Source organism: Kogia breviceps, chromosome 6, assembly GCF_026419965.1.
Source record: "Kogia breviceps isolate mKogBre1 chromosome 6, mKogBre1 haplotype 1, whole genome shotgun sequence".
NCBI lineage: Eukaryota > Metazoa > Chordata > Mammalia > Artiodactyla > Physeteridae > Kogia > Kogia breviceps.
In genome coordinates, this window is record NC_081315.1 from 109,126,699 (window position 1) to 109,134,624 (window position 7,926).

General features: G+C 40.8%; 1 long non-coding RNA gene across 1 annotated transcript; it reads right to left on the bottom strand.

Annotated features, from left to right (window-relative positions):
* Positions 1–819: 819 nt before the first annotated feature.
* On the bottom strand, positions 820–5,904 carry LOC131758355 (uncharacterized). Its single transcript, XR_010841117.1, has 3 exons — positions 5,817–5,904; positions 2,984–3,106; positions 820–920 (listed from the first exon to the last, which is right to left on the bottom strand). It is a non-coding gene; the product is annotated as an uncharacterized lncRNA (long non-coding RNA).
* Positions 5,905–7,926: the final 2,022 nt, after the last annotated feature.

A 7,926-nucleotide genomic window follows, 5' to 3' on the forward strand; every position in this document is an offset into this window, starting at 1 on the left:
TCTCCCAAGTGTGCACCTGCCTCTTTCTGCAGATCGTTTTTCCTCTGTCCTTCTGGGTTGGAGGAGATCATTTTTTTCTATTCAGCTTAATCCAAATCCCAGTAGAGAAAAGGAAGGAGTTCCTTTTTCTTTACACCTCCACACCCAGTTCAAAACAACAAGACCATGCTAGATTTGCCTAAAAAAATGTATATATGCCATTCAATTTTGATTCTGATGACGGTAAGTGGAGTCTCCTAGCCTCCTTGCCACCCAAAATTATGAGATTCTTATGCCTCCCATGATAACTGGCTGCCAAAAAGGATTCCCTAGCATGTCAGTCAGGGTAGGCTAGGTTGTGCTGCAGTAACAAATAAACTTTATGATCATGGTGGCTCAGCACAAGAGAAGTTGATCTCTTCCACACACAAAGTATAATGTGGTTTGTCTGGGATGCTCCTCCATCCAGTGATTCAAGGGGTCAAACTCTCTTCATCTTATAATATAGCTTCCTTTTCATGTCACTTCTAAGGTCACTTTAGCATGGGGAGAGAAAGGGGGAAGAAGCACACTAGCTTGTAACTGCCTCCACCTGGAAGTAATACGTGTCATTCTGTTCCAGATGCTTTGGATGGAAGCAGTCACTTGGCTTCAAACTAATTGCAAATGCAAGTGGGAAATGAAGAATGCATAGAAATAACCATTTCTGCCTCAGTCTGATGATTGATTACATTTGGTTCTACTCTAAGACAAGTTCAGAAGAAGCAAATGGGAAACATGCTATTTTCAATACATTGAAATGAAATCACTGTCCAGAAGTAACCTGGAGTGCAAAGTACACACTTTCTGGAGACAGAGTATATTTATTGCCTTGCTTACACCTTTCCAGCAATAAGACCTTTGGCAGGTCTCATGGACACTCTGAGTCTCGGTGTCTTCATCTGTAAAATGGAAAGAATAGCGACAAAGCAGTTCTGAGGATGAGACTTAATGTCTTTAAAGCATCTGAAAAAGGGTGTAGCAAATACTGCATATCCAATTTTTAAAGCAGTCATTATTATTACTGTATTTTATTGATACTAATAAAATGGTGATAACATCATGCAAATTAATTAGTTTGTTATATTTAATTTACCAAAAATAATTAAAACAATTTTGAAATATAAGCATCCCTGAGATTTCCTAGTTGGGTTCAGAGGTGGCTTTGACTGTGCGTTTAATTTACTGTTAGCAGAAAATATAGCATATTATTACCTTTAGAATTTCTCATTTCAGATTTTTTTAAAACATCAAGCTTTTAAAGTAATTGCAAAATTTTTAAAGAGACCTCAGTGTAAGCAGAGAGGTGAGTTTCCGTGGCAATATCTGAACAACACACAGGGAAGAGAAGAAGGGAAGGGGGGCATTTAATGAGCACTTAACATGACATTAAGTAGTGTGCTTTAGATCCAGTACTTGTCTAAAACAGAAGGAAATGCTATGACATCCGTATGATGGTCACAGTCTTATGGAAGAACAAATAGGACCAAAGGTAGAGAGACTTTCCTTAACCATTTAGAATGTGGGATCTGACCCATTCTTTGCCCTCAGCTCCTGCCCACGTTCTCCCTGTACCACCGAGTCTCCTGCAACTGCATCTTTTTTATGGTTCCCATGCTGAATACCCCATGTTTCCTTGGCCTTATTTCTCTTTGTTCCCAGACATTCTTGGGGCTTCTCCATGGTTAACGTATAAAACTCCATCTCCAGCCTGATCGCTCACCAGCACACCAGACCCTCATTCCCTTCTGACAATAGGATAAATATCCTTAGATCCATTGCCTTGCCTACTCAAAAAGTTCTTTCTTATCGTGGAAAGGCTTATGATGAAAATGGAGAGAGAGGTAGAGTAGTGAAATCACTGTGCTGATCCATCCTAGGAAGGATCCATTAGGCATGGATCATCAAGGGATGCCAAATCTTGGGGAAAATGTGATGAGGAGAAGAATAGTGCATGGTCTCAAAGGGTCTCCCCACAGATTGCTTCTTAGTTGAAAAAGGAAGAACGGTCATTATACACTGGTGAAAACAGATGACACTTAAGCTGTGTCATCAAAATTAACCTTAGTAACGAGGAGCAGATGACCATCACATGTCTCTGGATGTGATACATTGAGGAGGAAACACCATCACTTATAAGTAACGTGTATCTAATCATAAGGAAAAGCCAGACAAACCCACACAGAAGAACTGTCTATAACTGGTCTGGATTCTTTAAAAATGTCAATGTATGAAAGTGGGAGGGATTGAGAAACTTTTCAGATTAAAGGAGACTAAATAGACATGGCCACTAAATGGACCAGATCCTATACTGAAGGGGAAAGTGCTGAAAGGACATTATTGGGACAACTGACAACTATGGCTTTTGGAAGGTAGGTTTGATGAAAGTACTGTAATAATGTTAAATTTCCTAAATGGAACAGTATTGTGGGTGTTTATTTAAGAGAATATTCTTATTCTTAGGAATTACACACTGAAATATTAATAAGTAAAAGGGCAGAATGTATGTAATCTACTTTCAGATGGCTCAGAGAAACAAATAAATATTTTAGAATTTATAATTTACACATACATATGTACATGCAGATACATGTGTGTATACATATAATTGTATACCTATCTATCTATCTACATATATAGAGAGAGAAGATGATAAAGCAAATGTGCAAAATGCTAAAAACCAGTGAATCTGGCAGAAGTATATCCAGAAGTTCTCTAGAGAGAGAGAAAGAGAGAGAGAGAGAGAGAGAGAGAGAGAGAGACTGTTTTTCCAGCAATTCAATGAGCTTTAGAAGTTTAAACAAATTGAAATTTCCATTAATGGGGAGTACTTACTGTGTGCCCATCATTTGCTATGGAATGACCTAGGCAGGTCACAGGCATTCTTTCTAAACTTTTTAAATAGCTCTGGATGTGGAAATCATTTTCATGTTTCGATATGAGGAAGTTGAAACAGGATACTCACTGCAGGACTTGGCAGGTTCCTGGATTTGAATTCAGGTTGGGCTCATTTCCTATCACTAGAAGGGACAGTTCATGTTAGGTCAGGTGGGAAGAGGTGAGGCTTCACCCTTCAGGAGCTCAGAGCCTATAGGGAGGGTAGAGAAGGAAAATAGAAAAGACAAATATCATACAATATCTCTTATATGTTGAATCTAACAAAAAACAAAAGATACAAATTGAACTTATTTACAAAACAGAAAAAGACTCACAGACATAGAAAACAAACTTATGGTTAAGGGACGAGGGATAAATTAAGAAGATGAGATTAACATGTACACACTAGTATATACAAAATAACAAACAAGCACCTACTGTATAGCACAGGGAACTCTACTCAATATTTTGCAATAACTTATAAGGGAAAAGAATCTGAAAAAGAATAGATACATGTATATGTATAACTGAATCACTTTGCTGTACACCTGAATCTAACAAGACATTGTAAATCAACTATACTTCAGTTTTGAAAAAAAGAAATAAATTTTAAAAATTAAACTGAAAAAAAAAGAAAGAAAAGTAACTGGATACCATAGAGTGCTGTGATAAGTACTGTTAAAGTCTTCCAACCACTGTTTATTGAACACCTACTAGGTGCCAGGTGTTATGCTAAGCTCTCTGGGACCAGAGCTGTGGACAGCAGAGCCCTGGGCTCTGTCCTTCCAGACCTTCAGCTGCAGTGGATATGATGATGCTTGTGAACACAAGCGCTATGGGAGCACCTGGGAAGGATGGGTCTCACATCCAGACTGGGAGGCTTCTCAGAGGGGATGCTGCCTTAATGGATTTTTAGAGATGGGTGAACCTGTGAAATCTTGCTCACCCCTGTGTTCTAAAGCCTGGCACGTATAGGGAACTCACTAATTGGTGAACTTGGAAAAAGAAACAGAGGTGTTCTCCACGGTGTACAGACTGCACTATTCCTGATTAAATGAATGAATGAGAAAGTGAATGACTGAGTGAGTGGATAAATCCTCACCTGCAAGGAACCCAGTGGGATGAGCTCTCCCAGCAGGTGAGCCTCTCTGTCATCCTTCCTGGTCACCAGAGGGAATGGACCAGTCTCAGCAGGCTTTCCTACAGTGATCGAACATTGAGAATTTGGGGATGGCAGCTGGTGATTAACCCTAGTCTGAGTGTGTGCGTGTGTGTGTGTGTTGGGGTGGGGGAGCGGTTTCTTATTGCTCTGGCTTCTGTGTTTTGCTTTTCTATTAGAGGAAATGCTTTATTAAGAAAAGACATTCAGATCTCTCTTTCTCACTCTCTTTTTTTTTCCTGACTTGCTCAATACTTTTTCAAGCTCTTATTTTCACAGAGGAAAACCAAGCTGCTTTCCTGAAGCTGTGCCTCAGGTTTTGTTCTTGCCAAGGTCGTGAAAAGCCAGAAGCCCACGTGCCTCTGTAGGTCAGAAACAAGGGCCCTTCGGCTCCGTCCAAAGATCATAATCATGATAGTAACAAAACAATATCCTTTCAATTTCGCTCAGTGCTTTTCCTTCCATGATCTCTTTTCATGTATAGAGTACATTTAGGAAAATACATACAACACTTGTAGACAAAATGCTTAGGGATTTCCACATTCGTTTTGGTGATGCCCCAGAAACCTGTGTAGGAGCCTAGTGGGGAGGGGGCCCCCTAAGGGCAGGATGCTCTGCTGACTTATTTCTCTGCTCTTGGCTTAGCCAATCACACCAGCCAACTCGGCTGCTTGCTTGTGCATGTTCCATATACTGGAGTCCCAAGTTCCTGGTAACATACATTTCACATTTCACCTGATACATAGATCTCATAGCAGGGGAAGAAATTTAAAAAAGGTTGGAGATTAGTAATCTGTGGCAAAGTTGCATATCTTCATAGTGTTGCTAAAGAAATACAGGCCCAGAAAGGGAAATCATTTGCCTAAAATCACAAAGCTAATTAGTGGCAGAGCAGAAGCTAATCCCTCATCCTAGGTATCATTCTGATTTCTACTCTAGAACATGTTTTATTGCTGCATCTGGCTAAACCAATCACAATGAGTGAAAAGGACCAGTAAGTTGGACCAAGAGGGGAGAAATAATAATAATAATAATAAATCCTGAAAGCTGAAGCTTCTGGCCTGCCCCATCACCCTCCTGTGTACCTGGGGGACCTGAGTTCCCTGAAACTTAAGAGGTTATAGAAGGCCTGGTGCAGCTACCTCTCCCTCCTGGAACCTCACTTTCACCTCCAGAAACAGACCTGGGTTGGTCACTCACCACCACCTCTTTGGGCTCTGGAATGTTCTTCCAGGTAGGAAATAACCAGCAAGGATTACCCCTGTCCAGACTAACTAAAAGATTGGATCTGAGGCTCAACTGAAATCAAGGATGGGAACACTTTCTTTCTAATGTAAAACAATAAGGCTTTAGAATGATGAAGTTGCTCCAAGCCTCCTTGCAGCAGCACAGAAAGACAACCAGCTTCCAGGTAAGAGAATCAAGTCTCTACCACAACTTTCAAAAACCACAGAAGGGAGAAGGTCTCAAAGCTGCATGAAGTTCCTTTGAGAAGGCAAACTTAGATCTATTTTAGCCTCTTCCTGTGAAGGAATGGCAGCACTGAAGATGCTCCCTGGTGTCACGGCCACCAAAGTGACACTCTTTGTGCCACCTAGAGGTACTGGGAAAGTAGGGGGAGACCAAGGCAGTGGCTGCAACTGAATTAACAGCTCCAGGAGGGCAAAGGGACAGTTCTTCCCAAGTTTTTAGCATATTCAGAACACTTTAAAAGATACTTTTACCTCTGTAAAGAAAATATGTTTGCATATAGCTTCCTTACCTGTAATTTCTTGCAGTGGTTTGCATACTGTCTGTTCTTTCTTTCCTTCCTTCCTTGCTTCTTTCCTCCTTCCTTCCAGTAACCTCTCTCTCTCTCTGGCCAAAACAATACCATTTTTTCCTGTTCAATCCCTGAAGAGAGTACCAATTATACTTATTTTGAAATGATGACAACAGTACAATTACTGAAAACCATTAAAAGCAGATTTGAATTCATGTCTAGTACTCAGATAATTTCTTCAAATTAAGTATTGGTCTCTCCTACAGCCTTATTTTTAAATGCAAATTGTAATGTATATCTTGAATCATGGAAGCTTTTAATGAATTAAATTTATTGAATCGATTTCCCATCAACGGCAGACTCTGGCCAGGGACATATTCTGGCTATACTATAAGGTTCTTCCTGAGGAGCAGACCCATTCGTTTCTCATCTCTGAGAAAAGGTGAGTGGAGAGAGTACTACAAGAGGGGGTAACAAAACAGGTAAAGACAAGGATGTGGGGAAATCTGGAACACAAAGAGGGATAGTGAAGATCAGTGATTGTTTATAGGAACTATTTTGATGCATATCTCCTTGGTGGCAGATTATCTCCCATTATTCCCACCTCTTTAAGATGTACAACAACAGGGACTTCCCTGGTGGTGCAGTGGTTAAGAATCAACCTGCTAATGCAGGGGACACGGGTTCAAGCCCTGGCCTGGGAAGATCCTACATGCCACGGGGCAACTAAGGCCGTGCGCCACAACTACTGAGCCTGCGCTCTACAGCCTGTGAGCCACAATTACTGAATCCACGTGCCACAACTACTGAAGCCCATGCACGTAGAGCCCGTGCTCCACAAGAGAAGCCATTGCAATGAGAAGCCCGCGCACCACAACAAAGAGTAGCCACCACTTGTCACAACTAGAGAAAGTCTGCGTGCAGCAACGAAGACCCAACGCAGCCAAAAACAAATAAATAAATTTATTTTAAAAAGATGTACAACATCCATAGTATTTTCCAGTGAAGCAGATCAATGTTATTTGCCATCAGGGATCTTAATCTTGCAGAATAATAAAGCTAGTGAAATATATATTTGAGTGAAAATAAACCCCTCTTTTTTGTTTTTTTTTTTTTTTTTGCGGTATGCGGGCCTCTCACTGTTGTGGCCTCTCCCGTTGCGGAGCACAGGCTCCGGACGCACAGGCTCAGCGGCCATGGCTCACGGGCCCAGCTGCTCCGCAACATGTGGGATCCTCCCGGACCGGGGCACGAACCCGTGTCCCCTGCATCGGCAGGCGGACTCTCAACCACTGCACCACCAGGGAAGCCCTAAACCCCTCTCTTTTAAAAGAAAAAAACCAAAATCTTTTATTAGTTTGCATCACACGGCTTGTGGGATCTTAGTTTCCTGGCCAGGGATCGAACCTGTGCCGCCTGCTGTGGAAGTGTGGAGTCTTAACCACTGGACCACCAGGGAACTCCTCAGCCTTCCTCTTTTACACTGGAATTAACAGCCAAGGGCCCTGGGAGGTGGGAAGGGGGAGGACTGAATGTAAGGGCCATGAGTTCATGCCACACATTGGTGCCGAAGAGTGTTGCCATCACACGTATTTCCAACTCCAACCACCTTCGCAGTCCTGCATGGAGCTTTACTTCTGAAGGGGCTTTTGTGCGTATAAACAATCAGATTTACTACTTGCTCTTTCTTTAATGTTCAATGTAATTATACTTATATTAAGTAAATTTTCTCTAAACATTTAAACATAAATTTACACAACTTATAAATCAAAAGTTAAACTTTATGAAACCTCTTACACATTTAAAAGTTAATAATAAACCTTAGTCAAATTCTCTATCTCAATAAAAGCATAAGCCTAATGTGCCGCATTCCTTTAAGTGCATCAAACACCTTAAAAACATATTCACAAATGTGTGATATTCACAAAGTATCATAATGCCTATAAAATATATTGTTATATTCATACTGAGCCTATGAGAAAATTAGTGATTCTATAGGTTTAGCTAAATTTCTTCATTATTCACATACTATAATATATTTTAATGCATCTTTCCGGGTTACAGTGACCTATTGAACATAAAACCAAAAGATTATGGTTGGTCAGCTGAG